Below are 16,545 nucleotides of genomic sequence, written 5' to 3' on the forward strand. Positions count from 1 at the left end.
GTCAATGCTTTAATGGCAGTATGTATGCCAAATGGGGAGGTGCCAAGGTTGCTGAGTGTTTGGAATTGCCTTGGCCGATTTGTATGCCAAATGTGATTCCTTTACGAAGGCCGACCGCCCAATTTTTGAGCCTAGTAAGGCCTTTGCCGATATGTATGCCAAATGTGGTGCCCTACAAGGGCATAAAACCCTCTAAGACCAAAGCTATAAACCAGCCGCCCAAAGCAAGGCCGACCGCCCAAGGCCATAAGCAAATAAGGAAAAAAAAAGGCGCCCAATAAATTAAAGGGGACCAAGTGTGAAGCTAAGAAAAACCATGGCATTCAACAGCAGCAAGCGAATGCGCTGGGGAAAGATCCACTCGCACTGGCTCGTAGGAGGCTCAGTTGAGCTCGCTCCAGAAGCAAAAGATGATCAGGATGTTGGCGTGATCGAACTTGGTTCCACTGTCGCCGCAAACCGTGCAAGTCAATCTTCGGATGCCACGTCATCAAGAGCTAGGACCCATTAGCAACGTCACTAATGGGTGCCTACATAAATTTAGCAAGAGGGGACATGCATCCATAAAAAGAAAAAAACGTGTGGTTGGTTTTTTTGTCACCTCATCATCGGAAGGGAACTCCTCCTCCTCTTAAGCTCCATCTCCTCGGCTCCATAGCCTTAAGCTCTTAAGCTTAATCTGGATTTCTTAAGCTCCTCCTCGTAAGCCATCCATAACCTTGAGCTCTTCTCTCCGTAGGATAATCGCCTTAAGCTCTTCTCTTTCTCCACATGGGAAGTTAATCTCGGAAGGCTCTTAAGCTCCATCTCTTAAGCTCTTAATCCCAGTAATCCTTAAGTCTTAAGCTCTTAATATTCTTAAGCTCCTCTTCATAATCCACAAGTTTGGAATCTCCCCCTATTCTCTTAAGCTTTAAAAAGCTCGCATAATCAAGTTCCTAATCTCGCTAATTCCCCAATTTCGCCCTCAAACCATCCTAAACCTTGCTATTCTCCTTAAAACTAATCCCTTTTGAATTCATAAGCCAAGATATCATTAAAGCCATCATTAGTCATTAAAATCCTCAAGCCTAACTAACTTCATTAGCCATCCTTGATCTACTCGAAGCTCATTATCCATTCGAACCGAGGATCAGAAGGCAGAGTACGCAGAGTTTTATTAAATTTTCTGTTTAGCACCTGGATTAAGCCAGGATTTCATCTCGTAAGGAGTAGTAAGCCTCCATTAGGGATTGGTTAATCATGGATTCTGTTGATTAACTAGAATTAGGCAAACTGCCTGTTCTAAATACTGTTGTCGGTCATTGCATCTGCTACACCTTTTTTTTCCCACACCTCTCACACTCAGGGCCCCGGTGCCTTCCTAGCTCACCTTTCGCACAATTATCCCCCGACATCGGGCCATGCACCAACCTTCTACTTCCATTTACCTGAGAGTTGTGACAGCTTTTACACCAATGTTGGACATCCACATGCAAGATTGGCCCAATGCAAAATGACCACCACATGCCTCTTGATGCAAACCTGTTAGAATGACTAGAATTTCCTCGATAGTTGGTACTCTTCTACACACTTGATCCTTCCCTCTTTGATAGAGGAAACCTTCTAGGAAGAGATATAAACTTGCCTTCTTCACGAGTCTCTTCTTTTGAGCTTTTGTGAAGTCTTGTGGAAACTCGCCCTCCAAAATGTAGCCAATAATGAGAATCGATGACTCCAATCCCTGTATCTTGGTTGCTTTTGACAGCTCATGCCACCATGATGACCTGCACTTCTTTCTCAACACATGTAACTGCTTGTTGTGCAAGTAAATCAACATCTTCATTCTGTTTCCTAGGAGTATGATACAATTGCACTTCTTCAAATTGATTAAACAACCTACGGATGATATGAACCTTTGTCCTTAGGCTCTCATTCTTGCATGCCCGAATGCCTAAGATTTGCTTCACAATGAGAAGTGCATCCCCCTATACCATGAGAAGTTGTATACCTTGACTAATTCTCATCTTCAAACCATGAAGTAGTATGTCATACTTTGCTTCATTGTTGCTAGTTGAGCTGGGTAAATTGACCTTCTCTTTCATGACCACTTCTCCACTTGGGTTGAGCAACACTAGCCCTCCCCCTGATTTTTCTATGGCTCGTCAAAAAGCTCCATCAAAGAATAATGTAAAAGCATTAGGAATACTTTTTGGTGGTGGTAATGGTAGAGTCTTTACTTCAGGAACCTTAATCTCCTTTTCATGCACCCTATAAGTGAGAATCCCTACCAATTTTGCATGCACACTATCTTCTACCTTGAAAGAGTATTGGAACTCTTGAAACTCCATACTCCACTTAGAGATCCTAGTACTAAGATGCATTTGAGATGACACCTAAGGGAACGATTTTTTTGCAAGAGAATTACAAAAGGTTTTGGTACCAAGTAGAATCTAAACTTTCTCACCGAAACATGAGAGAAAGCATCATGAGTTCTTCCTCTATGTAGCCTCTATCCAAGGCGTTCATGACCCTAGTAGCAAAGTAGATGGGTCGTATCCTGCTGCTGGTACTATGGGAATCTTGTTGTAGAAAAATAGAACCAATTATTTCTTTCCCAACACTAAAGATAACAAAGAATGTGTACTCCAAACAAGGATGCATAAGTGCTAGTAGTTCTAACAGGTTGATTTTGATGATACAAAAATATTCTTCAAGCTCATCAGACCAAAGAAACTTGACTTGTTGTGTCAATTTCTGCAAGGAGTAAAGTAACTCCAAGGCTAAGTGAATGAAGCGTGACATATAATTCACCTTTTGAATGAATGAGATGACCTCCTTAAGACTCTTGGGTGATGGTAACTCAATAAGAGTCTTTGCCTTTGAAGGATCCCCTTCGATGACTTTGTAAGAAACTTTGTGACCAAGCAAGGTGACTTCATTCTCACCTATGTGGCACTTGTCGGAGTTGAGTTGACCTCCCATGTCATAGAGTTTCTTCAAACCCTCTTCTAAGTTTTGTAGATGCAATGATTTTGAGATATAAATGCAAAAATCATCAATAAAAACCCTAATGGACTTTCCAAAGAATGCTTGAAACACCATGTTCATGAGGTGTTGAAAAGTTGCAAGAGACTCTCTATTGCAACCTCTCCCCTTAGGAACTTGAATTTGCACCCACCTCAACTTTTATCTTGAGTGTGGGAAAGAGACCGTCTATGAACCTCTCCTCATTTAGGAACTCTGCACTATCACCAAGGTTAGCAACATCTCTCACCCATACAACCCAAAGACGTAGAACTCTTGTTTATACATGTAGTAGTCATCTAAGTCTTTTTGCTTGTGAGAAACGATGTCTTACCATAGCTTGAAATGATCAACGACTTTGTTATAGTTTCCCTTAACCTCCTGAGATAGAGAGTGAAACTACGTGCTAGCATCCTTCCTCAGAACTACCTCAAACATTTCTAACCGTTCCTCATCTCCTATCACTATTTTTATGCGGCAAGCCATTTTGAAATTTGCTAGAAATAGCTCGGCATCCTCGCCAGGATCTGCAAAAAAAGAGAGGATATCCTGAAATTTGGCTTGGGTCTCCATTGAATCAATTTCAAAGTAACAACACATTTTTTCTTTCTTAAAAAGATTTACGCGATGATAATGTTTTCTAAATTGCAATCTATTCTACAACAAAATAAAAAGATGCACATTAAATGATCTATGATAGTCAACAAGAGGTAGGATGACAGGGTTTAGTGATGCAAGAATTTCTCCTACTCTTTGGGCACCAAACATAAACACCATATATTGTTGAAAATGGATCTTTCTACTAATTGCAATCTTTAATCTAATGTGTGGAGTGAAATGGAAGACAAAAAACCTCTATTCTTGGGCCATTATCCAACCTAATGCTTAAAACAAAACAAAAATATAGATGCCAAACTAAGGTCGTACCTAATGAGAGGCAAAATAATAGAATCTAGTGAAGCATTTATCCCGGCCAACCTAAGAGGACCTAAAATCCTACAAATTACATCTTAAAATTGCAGCTTAGTACTAACAACTATGTGTATCTTTTGCCTTGCAATGCGAATGAAAGGATCATACAAACCCTCCTGATTCATGCAAACTACTTGACTATTCTAAGGTTGAACCTACACAAAAAGATACACAAGCCCTCCTCTGTGGGGGCACCAAAATTGAGGCCGTTCAGGGCGGACAACGAGAGAGGCAACCTCCAAACACCCCTCATGGTGCCCGTGTTGCTCAATTGAGGCTAGAGTAGCCACAAGCACAACACAACAACAAACCCATAGCGAAACCCAAACAAGATAGGGGCGCCACCTAGTTATGAGATGCAAAATAAGAGGCAAGAGAGATTTTGTCACAACCAAGAGGAGGTGCAACAACACGCACACAAGAAATCTCACACAAAGACATACACCAAATGATGCAAGAGAGAGTCAGAGCAAAGGGAAGAAAGAAAGAAATGGAACTTGCGTAATACCTTGTTTGTGACTTGCAAATGGAGATGGTTTGTTATGATGTTATCGTAGAGCTTGTACAAAGCTAACTCAATGCTTAGTGAATGCTAAGCATTTCCAACACACACATATTTTCTTAGGGTGTGGGAGACCTATCATCACAATAACCTATTACAATGGACAAAAAATTGGAAATGAAAAACACACTAAAACACTTTCTCAAATAAGATCAAATGATACAAACTTCAAATACACAAGTCACCTTGAATTCACCAAACCGTATTGCACAAATCGAAGTACGAAGATTTGAACGTCGAATCACATTGTTGATGCATCAACCTCAATTATTGATGATGGAGCAACATATACAATAGTGGTTTTGAGATATTGAACTCACGCTCTCTCACTTGTTATGTGTAACTTGAAAGCTTCTCTCACACCAAAGATGAAGCTCACAAAGTGATTGTTATGCCTAAGTTTCTCCTCATGCAAAGAGTGTTGGGGTGCTATGTGAGATGTTGGAGTTTCTTTACAAGAAGGAGAGGGGCATATTTATAGGTTGGAGACCTCTCATTAAGATTACTGGAAATCCTAATCTACAAGCTAACAAATCAAAATTATGTTTTTTTTCTGAACATTGCAGGCCTTCTTTGTCTGCTTGAGTCATGGATGTGGGCTCAAAAGAGATAATTATTGATGGTAGATAAGATGAAAGTAGAATTTTAAGAGGAGAGAGAGAGAGAGAGAGAGAGAGAGAGAGAGAGTTACTATGCACATGTAAGCTTGAGGTGAAGTGTCTTTTATGGTTAGGTCAATGGCTATTTCACGTTAGTATGCTAGTGGTTAGTGTTAGTAGTTAGTGTTAGTAGTTAGTAGGATGGGGTAAAACTACATGGCATATGCATTGAAGGTGCATTGTACGATTTATACAATGATAAACAGTAAGTGAAGGATTAGAATATACACAATTTGATGGAAACCACAATATGGGAAGGGAATTTTCCACCTATCTCCTTTAGCGAATGAGCGGTTGTAGAACTCTGTCGGTGTAGTTCTAGTGACCATGGAAAAGTTAAATTTTCCATGATCAAACTCCTCCTTTTTTAGAGCCGCTTGGTTATTTGCTGATTTTTTCTCTTTTTGTGAAAGGATGAAGAGGTTATGGTAATACGAGTTTGATTCTAGAGAGAGATGAGAATGGTGAAGAAGATTAAAGAAGCCATGAAAGTTGCAGGTTTGAGTGAGAGATGGAGATGAATGAATGTGTGTGTTTGGAAGTAGGAAAGGAGGTGAGAGAAGACTATGGGTTACTTTGTGAGAAAAGTTGACAGACTAAGATCCACTCAAAAAATCCTATCTCATCGGTGGTAGCTTTAAGAATTATCAAAAAATTTAGGTGAGAATTCTTTTTTTGGTTCACATTTTGCCTTCAAACCACCGCTTCAAATTAAGAGTGGAGATGAATATAAAAAATCCCACCAAAAAAGCCTATTTCTATTCACAAAAAAGTCTTCAGTGGCTCCCTTTTTGTTGAATTTGCATAAGGCTCCCAAGGTAAGCTCCTCCTTACATGAGAGCATGACCTAATAGATTCTTAGGGGTTTGAAAAGATGCATGGTTTGGATTATGCATAAATATGTGGTGTTTAGAGGTCACCTCTCTTGTTGCCTGCACCGAGAACCGCCTCAACATAATATCTACAACTCCCTTATGAATGTCTTTGAATGTTCCACTCGATCTTTTAACAGGTTGCCAATTAACAATAGTGGATGTAAGATCAATATTTATGAAAGCAAGCCAATCCACTTAAAGTTTGGAAACAAAAATGTTTCACTAAATAAGTATAGATGTCTGCATCAATCTGAGTTCAAAACCATGTCATTGATCAACTAAACATGTTGTACTTTGGCTTGCTATCCACTCCTTGTTACTTTTAAAGCACAAATATGACCTTTCTAGTGACTTTTAACTTCATCTTGGTTGGTTTTCTTCACATTGTGTGCACCTTTTACAAGAGGGAAGCATGGTTACCCAATCATTCAATGAAAACATATAGGTTTCCAAATTCCACCCTCTCTCATGTTATGAAATGCACAAGAGGTTTTGTTAGAAGGGCGATGAGAGGAATCCATTGAAACTCAAAGGAAATGACTGGCAGAAGGTAATACACACGAGAAAAACTAAAAGTTTCAAAAAAGGGAGGATAATGAAAAATTACATCTCTACTTTTTGTATCATTGTAAATGGTTTAGTCTTTAGTGTCTTAATAGAAGATCTCATATCTTTGTGCGCTATGCTTAAATGATTATGGACTCTTTAAAATTATTAAAAAAGTATTTTTAAATTTCTATGTGTCCCTTCAAAATGACCAAAACATCTACTAATTTAGTGGTTCTTAAAAAAATAAAGAGTTCTATATACATTTCAAGTAAAAAATAATCAAAAGAAGTTCAATTTAAAGAATACAAGACTATCCTGTTTTTGTACATCTTTCAATATTCTGTTTTTCTTTTCATTAAGCATGTGATAAGCAAACAGTTCTCTTTTAGTTGCTTTTGCCCCTAATGACATGTGTCTTCATGAATTTGTGGGGAAGGATAGAAAGTGCAAGAAGATAATCATGTTGCCTGTATACCGCTCAAGATTAACTATGTGAAAGAGTAAAATTGCATACTGCTATTACAATAGCTTCAACACATATCACATTGGGAATCAAGCTTGTGCCACTCTAATGGTTTGTGCACATGTTGAGAAATCAATTTCATGTTTTTGTACTCGATACCAAGAAATAGTTGTAGCATGTCTGCTATATTTGTTTTCTACTATTAATGCTACAATTTGGGTAATGTGCATTTCTTATATGCTTAAATTTTTCTATCTCACAACTCTTATAGCTAGAGATGTGATGTCATCCTAGCTCCCCTCACGAACTTTTTTTTTCTGGTATGGTATCACTCACTTCTTGTTCGAGGATATAAAAGCACCAAAGTGAACACTACTCAATCTTCATATAATCATGCCAATCAAAATGTGGTGTGCAAAACATTAGAGCATGACTCTGACCAACTTAGGGGACCTCTACACAGATGGGGGTAAGCTCATGTTTGTTTCCAATTACTTTTATTGATGATTCTCCTATTGAAGATGTTGCAAGCAATACCCATAGCTTTAACTTTACAGTCAATACCAATTGAGTCTCATAGATTTTCCCTCAGACGGAAGGGGGGTAAGCCAGACAACTGCACGAAACTTTGTGAGAGAAATGAATGAGATCTTGGTTTTTGAATGGATTCAAAAGTAAAAAACTATGGGAATAGAAATTACCAACCCCTATCAAAAAGTTCAATGATTTGGTCCAAAGGAAATGAGAACTAGAGCAGCAGGCCAAGAAACAAAAAGCTCACAAGAAGAGACATTCCAATGATAGTGAGTCCTTGGCTGAAGAGTTAGAATCCAGTACCAATACCAATTCATTTGAGAGTGATTCAAATGACAAAGGCAAAGGAAAGAAAAAGGGATCACTATTGCCAATCATCAGGGTGGTGACCAGAATCAAGGGTGTTATCATTGAAGAGATTCTAGATGAAAATGAGAAAAAGAAACTTGTTGAAACCAGGAAACTTTTTATTTTTGGAAAGAGTCTTTGAGAGGTGCTAAGATAAAGGAATATGCATGAATCCTTTCAAATCAGTATTAATGGTGTGGAAGGGATAGCTTGTGGGACACATTATCTCCAAAAATGGAATTGAGATGTCCAATGACAAGGTTAAGTGTGTTCAATAAGCAAGAGCACCAATTCCAGTATCTTAATTGAGTTCCTTTATGGGATATGTGAGCTTTTATAAAAGGTTTATTCACATGTTTGCACCTAAAGAATTGCCTTTATATGAATTGACCAAGAAGGAAAATAAATTCATCTAGACTAAATAATGTGAGCAAAGCCTTTCCATTGCCTTAAGGATGCAATCAGCAGAAAGCCAGTCCTTTGCCAACCAAACTAGAATGTGATTTTACATGTGCATGTTGATGCATCTAGAATGTTGAAGACCGACTTCCCAGTCTAATTTGCTAGTCGCAAGTTTTGCCTAGTTGAAGAGGTCTATTCTACCATTAAAGGAGAAGCACTATAAATGGAGTTCAGTGCTACAAAATTCAGACATTATCTGCTAGGAAAGATGCTTCATTTTTATGTGGATCATGAGACTGTGCTATTTTTTATCAACAAGGTTATAATTTAGGGAAAACTGATCAGATAGATGATTTTCTTAATGGAATTTGAATTTAAGATCTTTCATAAGCTAGTGAAGACACACTATGGTACATACTTTCTTTCCATAAGTACTAAATTGTTGCGGGAGAAAATCACAACACCTATAGAGTGCATGCAACACAACCTAGATCAACATAATGTCAATCGAGGACATAGATGACATGATAGGCACACGGAGGCAATCTCTTTATCTTATCAGGCTGAGACAATCCCACGCATACAACACTCTAGAAGGCTAATTAAACCACAATCTAGAATCTTGCTACTCTCCAGTACACCACCCAACCCGCATACACACAAATAGAAGGAAACATTCCAAACCATACCAAAATCGTACACAACTTAAGGAACACCACCCCCTCACTAGGATACACCTCTCCCAAGCCTCTACACTCAAAATCCTCACTCTAAACACATCTACAAAAAACACATATGAAGACAGATCCAGATTTTGGAAGTGCCCAAAATTGAAATCTATGAGTACTTATGCATAGCTTATGTCGCCATGATTCTAATGGCTACTTGCAAGTAGAAAACAAACCTTGTTTGATATACTTATGGCCACAAATAGCTCGTAGATGCATTAGCGCGTGTGCTCCGTGATGGGAGGAATACTTGGCATCGATCCCTAGCTATGATAGATCCTATCACAGTGGTGTAGTCGGATCTCCAATGTGATGAACGAGCGGGGAGTAGCGCCAGGATGAAGCTCATGCTCTCTCTCTTCCTCTCTCACACACAGCCAATTGCATCTTAAAACTTGATTATGATAAAAGTTCTCTTATAAAATGACATAGGTACGTTATATACTAAGGCTACCATAGGGTAAAATAAAATAGAGTTCAAGGAGTAAAATAGCTTTTTATGTACAATCTAGAAGTGCCATTGCACCCCCACTTCTACAACTAGACTAATTACTCATTACAAATAATGTTTTTAACCATAATTTGTAGCATTTCATAACTCTCAAAAAATAAGGCTTTGCTGAGTTATGTCATGATGTTGACCCGCGGGTCAACACTCCCCCCCTCCGAATTCATGTTGTCCCTAACATGACCTAGTTGTCAATGTCGGTGCGGCCTTTGTTGTTGTTCTTGCTTCCTTGTGCTCCACTGCTTTTAAATTTTTCAACCCACAGCAAGAACTATGATACAAGAAAATCATAATTGATGACAAAAAAAAATTCATCGCATCCATGCCTTGATCTGAAATATATGTTGATGTCATGATAGGGCTATTGCCAGATCAAAATTTTGAAAGAACTCGATCTCATTCAATTTGACTCTTATCACCATGGATAGAAAAAGTTTCATCCATCATTTGCTCCAACAAATGTTTCGATTCTGAGTATTTCTCATTCTTAGAAACCACTTCTACAATATATAGAAGTGAGTGATTGGCTTTAGAATCTTGTGAGCCAATGACAACTTTGTAAGGATACTGTAGAAATTGGCGGGATAAACCTTCCACTTCTTTAGGCCAGGTTGCACTCCAATACAAAGTCTGTCTGTCAGGTCAAATGAGGGAAATAATTTTGTTGATTTTAGGTTCAAAACCCATGTCCAGCATTTGATCCGTCTCATCTAGGACAAGGCATGTAACATTGTGAAGGTTTCTGGTATACTTGCAATGCCCACCTCTCTCAGTTTTGCCACCACAATATATGTTGCACAGTTTATAGGGCCCCCATATGAGGAGAAACCAATGGTGCATATATATTTGGTGGATTCCAACTTTGCACACTGATAAGATCTCTATTTGTGATCATGGATACTTTTTTTTCCCTTTGTGGGAATATTCCTTTTTGCCGGAATATCTTCCCAAAAAACGGCCGGAAGACAATTGAAAAATGGCCGTCCTGTGACCGGTGGTCTTGGTCTTTGGCCGGTGTTCGACGATCGGTGGCTGGATTTCCTTGGCCGATGGCCAATTTCTAGGAGGACTTGTCTACCCAAAAGTGGCTACACATGAGCGCATGGGAGATTCCTACTTGGACTTGGCTATCTAAGGGCGGCTTCACATGGGCGTTTAGAGACTCCCTTACATCTATATAAGGAGGCCTTCTCATGAGTAGTTTGGTATAATGGTGTGCACACTTGATGCACGTAGCACATCCTTGTGTAAGGATTGTTAGTCCCTTGTATTCCTACTTGCTCTAGTTGTCTAAATCGCCATCTAAGCTCTACCTTGAGAGCGCATGCGTGGATGATGTCATCACTTTGTAATAGTGTGCTAAAATCATTTTTTTGATTTGCCACTAATCTACTTTGCATCATATCTCTCTCTAGTCTCCTTGCTACTAGATCCTTATTGTATTCCGCATTTCTTTCATAGTATCAGAGCACTAGGTGCTCATAGCTGAGAAAGTACGAGAAGTACTTGTGTTACTTTGCATCGTATCTCTCTCTACTCTCCTTGCTACTAGATCCTTATTGTATTTGGCATTTCTTACATGGTATCAGAGCACTAGCTGCTCGTAGTAGCTAAGAAAGTGCAAGAAGTACTTGTATTACTTTGTAAAAAATCAATTATGTTGGTGTCTTCAAGTGCTGTTGCCGGTGCTACTCTGCTTTGCATTCGTCCACCAGCATTCACCGAAGAAAATCTTGATGGTGTTAGGAGTTTTTTGGAATAATTGATTGCACATATGTACATACACATGCATGCTACATCAAATAAAGGATTTCCCATTTTCTAGAGCCAGGTGGTTACGTGGGGCCCACATGTGTACAGGTAGGAAAGCGTGTACATAGTGCATCGGTTTTCATCGTCACCAGTATCAGTGTGTTTTTTCTATAATAATGAGGAGTTGGTAGCGCGTAAAACTTTTTGAGGAAGCTATCTGTGGGCCGACGACATAAGGTAAGCAGGTGCGTCAGATGACATCTAGTGGTGTCAGGAGGTCAAATGGGGTCAAGACTTACACGTGGATAAGTACGGACACAACGTGGGTGTTATCTTGTGATAATTATGCAAAATGTTCATCATGATAATTGTATTTGGGGGCCACTTCATGTGATTGCGGGATGCATTATTGGAAGAATTTGAGTGCCAGGTGTGCGGATGATGCAAAAAGGTAACAACAAAAATGCACTATGTGGCCAGTTTTTGGCATGTTCAGGGTCCGCCGTTTGAGGTCAACTAAAAGGCCAAAGGTGCCCAAGGGATAAAGTGAAGTGTGTACACTAAAAAACCTGAGAAAAAGACCAGTAAAACATGGAGAGAAGAGGAGGAACGCTCGCAACTGAGTTTGTGCTGTTTTTGGAGCCTGTTTTGGCCATAAACTGCTCATCCGAGCTCGGATTTGAGCACTTTGATATTGTAGACTGGGGTTTTTGGCCACTCCGGATGCAATGGTGCTATCCATTTTACCAAATTCCTCACTTTTTTTTGCTATTTTGGTTGTGTAAGTTTCTCATGTGAGCGAAGTCTCTGCTCCAATTTGTGATTGTATCTGGCATATTTCATCCATATTGTGTGAGCTATTTGCCCCATTGGTGTTGGCCCTAGCTCAATTGTATCTAATCATCAAAAATCTTCCTCTTTTGGTCCTTTTAATGAGAAATGTCTTCCTCTCGTTCAACAAAGGGCTGATCTTTATCCATATCCAAGCGAGCATAAAAGTTGGAGTCATAGTGAGGAATGTAGCAACCAACCACAAACATGACTTGACCATTGGGTGGGCTGATTTTCAGCCATAAGTAGCATTTATACTTATCTTCTTTGACAATGGAACCATCTTTCAAACCCTTTTTGATCATACATGCTACGCCTCCTTCGCCTCTACGTTGCTTTGCATTTTGGTCCACATCAAAGAATGCACATCATATTTGTCAAATCCAAGAATTCGTTGCGCATCATGCTTCCATTTTTTGACAACAAGTATCACATCGAAGTCATTGGTAAGCTCATCAATGCCAAGTTCCACATTCCATGGATAGCCGTTACAATTCCAAAAGCTTATTCGCAAGCGTGAGTTGGTCTCATAGATCATGTGTCCCTATTTGTTGGGTGGACTTGCATCCTCCTCAAGTGACTTTTCTTCTTGAGATGACACCTTGACCTCTTGGTTCTTTCCTCATATGCTTTGTGACGTACATTTTGTTGCATAAGAGTGCGATCCTCATATACATTACAACCCGTTCCTTTGAGGTAGATCTAACTATTGTCAAGGATGATCTTTCTCTTTACCTCATCAACCATGGTACATACAATAGGTCTTTCTCTCGAGCGAGGGACTCCTTGTTTTCCAACTCGCTGTGCACCATAATCCATGATTCCAGACATGCCAAAGTGTGTAGCAAAAAACTCTTCAATAGCAACCGCAAGACATTGGGGTGTTTCCATGCTTTCCTCCTTGATTCCACGAATGACAATGTTCTTCGAGTGTTTTTGCCGTTCTTGCAATTCTTGAGTGTCCACATTCTCTACATTCTTTGCTTGGACAATGGCTTGCATGATAGGAGATGTAGAAACCACATTATCTTTACATATATCAACCCATGATTTGGATACATTTCTCATCTCACATACATCATGTTGCAATGTATCTATCGTTTCCGCTTTGAATACATGATCACTCTCAACTTTGCTCAAGCGCTCTTTCAATACATTCATGTCCACAAGAGAGCGCTTACATTCTTGAACTTCATTCTCAAGATGCACCAAGCGTATTGTTTGCATTTCAAGAACCTTCTTTAGGTGCTCATTCTCCATAGTAAGAACTCTTCAAGTACCATTCTCCATTGCAAGTGCGCGCAACTCTTCACCTTGCTTGTTGACAGTTTTTTGTAATGAGATCAAGTAAGCCATGATCATTGCTTCCGTTGTTGTAGAGAATGTGGTTGGATTAGCATCCAAAGTCCTTGGAGATTTTGCATCATTCTCCATGGTGAGTGTGGATTTTCCACCTTTGCGAGTTTTGTCCGACATTGCCTTCAAGTCGGCAACAAAAACGCAAAGGTTTTGACAGTTTTTTCAGTTTTGGGATGTTGTTATAGCAAAGACTTCCATTTCTCAAAAAAATTATGTCTTTATATCAATGCATAGAGGACTTCGTGCTCTTCGATTGAGGCTATAGATCACCTAAATCAGAGTTCAAATGAAGAAGTTATGATCAAAAGAGTGAACTATTGTCTACTAGGTCAAAAAACGGTTGTGTGTGTGTGTGTGTGTGTGTGTGTGTGTGTGTGTGTGTGTGTGTGTGTGTGAGAGAGAGAGAGAGAGAGAGAGAGAGAGAGAGAGAGAGAGAGAGAGAGAGAGAAGAGATAGATAGATTGTATTATCATCCGTGGAGGTCAAATATGATCTATGGAAAGGAAGAGAGAGAGAGAGGGGGGGGAGAGAGAGAGAGAGAGAGAGAGAGAGAGAGAGGGAAAGAGAGCAGATAGAGAGATAGAAAGAGGGAGAGAGAGAGAGAGAGAGAGAGAGAGAGAGAGAGAGAGAGAAGGGAAATAGAGAAAGATAGAAATAGGGAAAGAGAGAAAATAGAGAGGGATAGAAATAGAGAGAATGAGTGATAGATAAAAAGAGGGCTACATTACATATATGTATATATATTTGTGTGTACATATATATTTGTTTATGCATGTATGTAGGCACTAAGTACGGGAGCATAGCACCCAAAGGTTAGACGCTTCCTCTTGGGTATAGTCCTTTTTTAATCGTGGCATTGCGGTCATTGATCCAGTCATGCATGGGTTACCGCAATGTACCTTTGGTTTTATCACGGTTGAGACTGTGATGATATCTAAAGAGGTGCAGTTGACCTTTGGCACTACTAGTCTCTACTTAGGTCTACTAGTATGTATATGTATCTACGTGTTTGTGTGCTAATATACTTGTGTACATATTTATAGATGAGTGAGTAGGGTAGAAACATTAATCTTATATTTCTCTTTGTAATGTAAATGTCTGACGAGAGACCAACTAGTGTGGAGTAGCCAGCTAGCTATTCTTTTGGCTGGTTCACATGGGCTCCCACCCTGGGTGGACATCGCCTCCAGTGGACCCGAGTCTTGAGTCAGTGAGAACAAGCAAAGAAATAAATAATGTTTCTAGCTAGTTAACCCTAACCATGAGCGTCATAGGTTTATTTTTGCTATCTGCAAGAATGGCCATCCTACACCACCAATCGTAGATCCAAACCTACAATGGGCTATCTCTTTACGAGAGCAATACCTCCATTCGACGGAGGATTTGTTTGGCCACTACACTCCGCAACAGCTTGCGACCTATGGTATTTCTCCGCAAACTACACCATGGGGGAGTCAGGGAGGGACTCCTTACCTACATAGCCTCGCACCGACGGCACCTCACTCTACAACCCCTTCCTATCTTCCTACTCCCATTCCATCGCAGGTTCCTACTCCCTTGCATCGTAGGGTCCCACTCCCCTAGCATCACCGCTCGTCTCAGGGCAACGAGCGCCGTGAAAGACGAAGTGGTGGCAGATCTTGTGGTTTTGCATGTTTTGGTAGTGGCGGGGGAACGGATTCCCCACTTTGAGAGCGTACTGCCCCTAATGCAGAGGAAGAGGATATTGACGCACCCGTGTCAGACACGCATGGGCGCTACTACAGGGTTAAATATGGCGGAGAAGTGGACTTCGACACAGCACAAGGCAGGGTATTTTGACGCCATCTATAAATTCTTATACATTCAACGTATAAGAACTGTTTTATAAATTTTAGAGACCAACTGCCCTATCATGCACGGTACATTGAGGACGCTCTGTTAGCTAGATTTCCAAACGGCTCCGATCAACGTTTTTCACAACAATGGTTGGAGGGCTACATAAAGACATTTCTGAAAAACAAGCAGTCCAGTGTGTGGCGCACACCAGCAAACCAGGTCAGAGATCCAGACAAGAGTTACCGCAGTGGCAACATGGAAGACGTGGAGTGGGACTGGGAAATTCAAGAAAAGAGCAATCAAGTTGCGACTGACGGGCTCATCATACAAACAACAATGCAAGGGGTTCGCGCAAGACAAACTCCCACGCACTATGGCTCAGGAGGCAAGGGAGCTTGGAAGGATAAATACATAAGATTAATTGAATTATAACGTCGATTGGTGGTTATAAAGATTGTAGTTGATGATTTGGTATTGTTATTGCTAACTTAGGAAAATATCACTCTCTCTCGACCAACCAAGAGATGGTCAAGTATCAAGAGCGACATACAAAATTTAATACTTGGTGATGGCTGTTCAAAAATAACCACATCTCTTGCGAGCAATTCGATGCAGCAGTTGAATCACTACAAGCGGTAAGTTTAAACAAGTAATTTTGTATCAATTGTTTTGAGTTGTTGATAATTGTTCAATTTGGTTTGGGTTTATGTAGAGTCAAAGTTATCAAACATACGTACCTATGGACGAGGAAGAAATAGAGGAGGATTAGATAGAAAAATATTTTGTCCAAACTTTTGTAAAGTCCCAATGTGACACAATGTATATACAACTATTTACTTTTTATTGTAACTTTTTTAAATAGTTGATGTTCTGTATTTTAAACTGTCGAGGTAAAGTAAATTCAATTTCAATTCTTTGGTATTTTTTATACTCTTCCGAAAAACAATTGATGTTTCATTGTTTTATGAAGGTCAAAAATAAAGGTGCTCATTTGGGCCACCCAAAATTGGGTGGCCCAGATGAGCACCTTTATTTTTGAATTGCCGTGTAGTAGCAATCAGCGCGGTAATACAGGCGGCAACTAGCGCGGTAATAGCAGCGGGTATACTGTCGCGACTATTACCACGTTTATTATTGAGAAACCACTACCGCGTCCATAACCGCGGTTATTGCTGCTCC

The sequence above is a fragment of the Adiantum capillus-veneris genome, chromosome 26, assembly GCF_014529385.1.
Source record: "Adiantum capillus-veneris isolate H3 chromosome 26, ASM1452938v2, whole genome shotgun sequence".
Taxonomy (NCBI): domain Eukaryota; kingdom Viridiplantae; phylum Streptophyta; class Polypodiopsida; order Polypodiales; family Pteridaceae; genus Adiantum; species Adiantum capillus-veneris.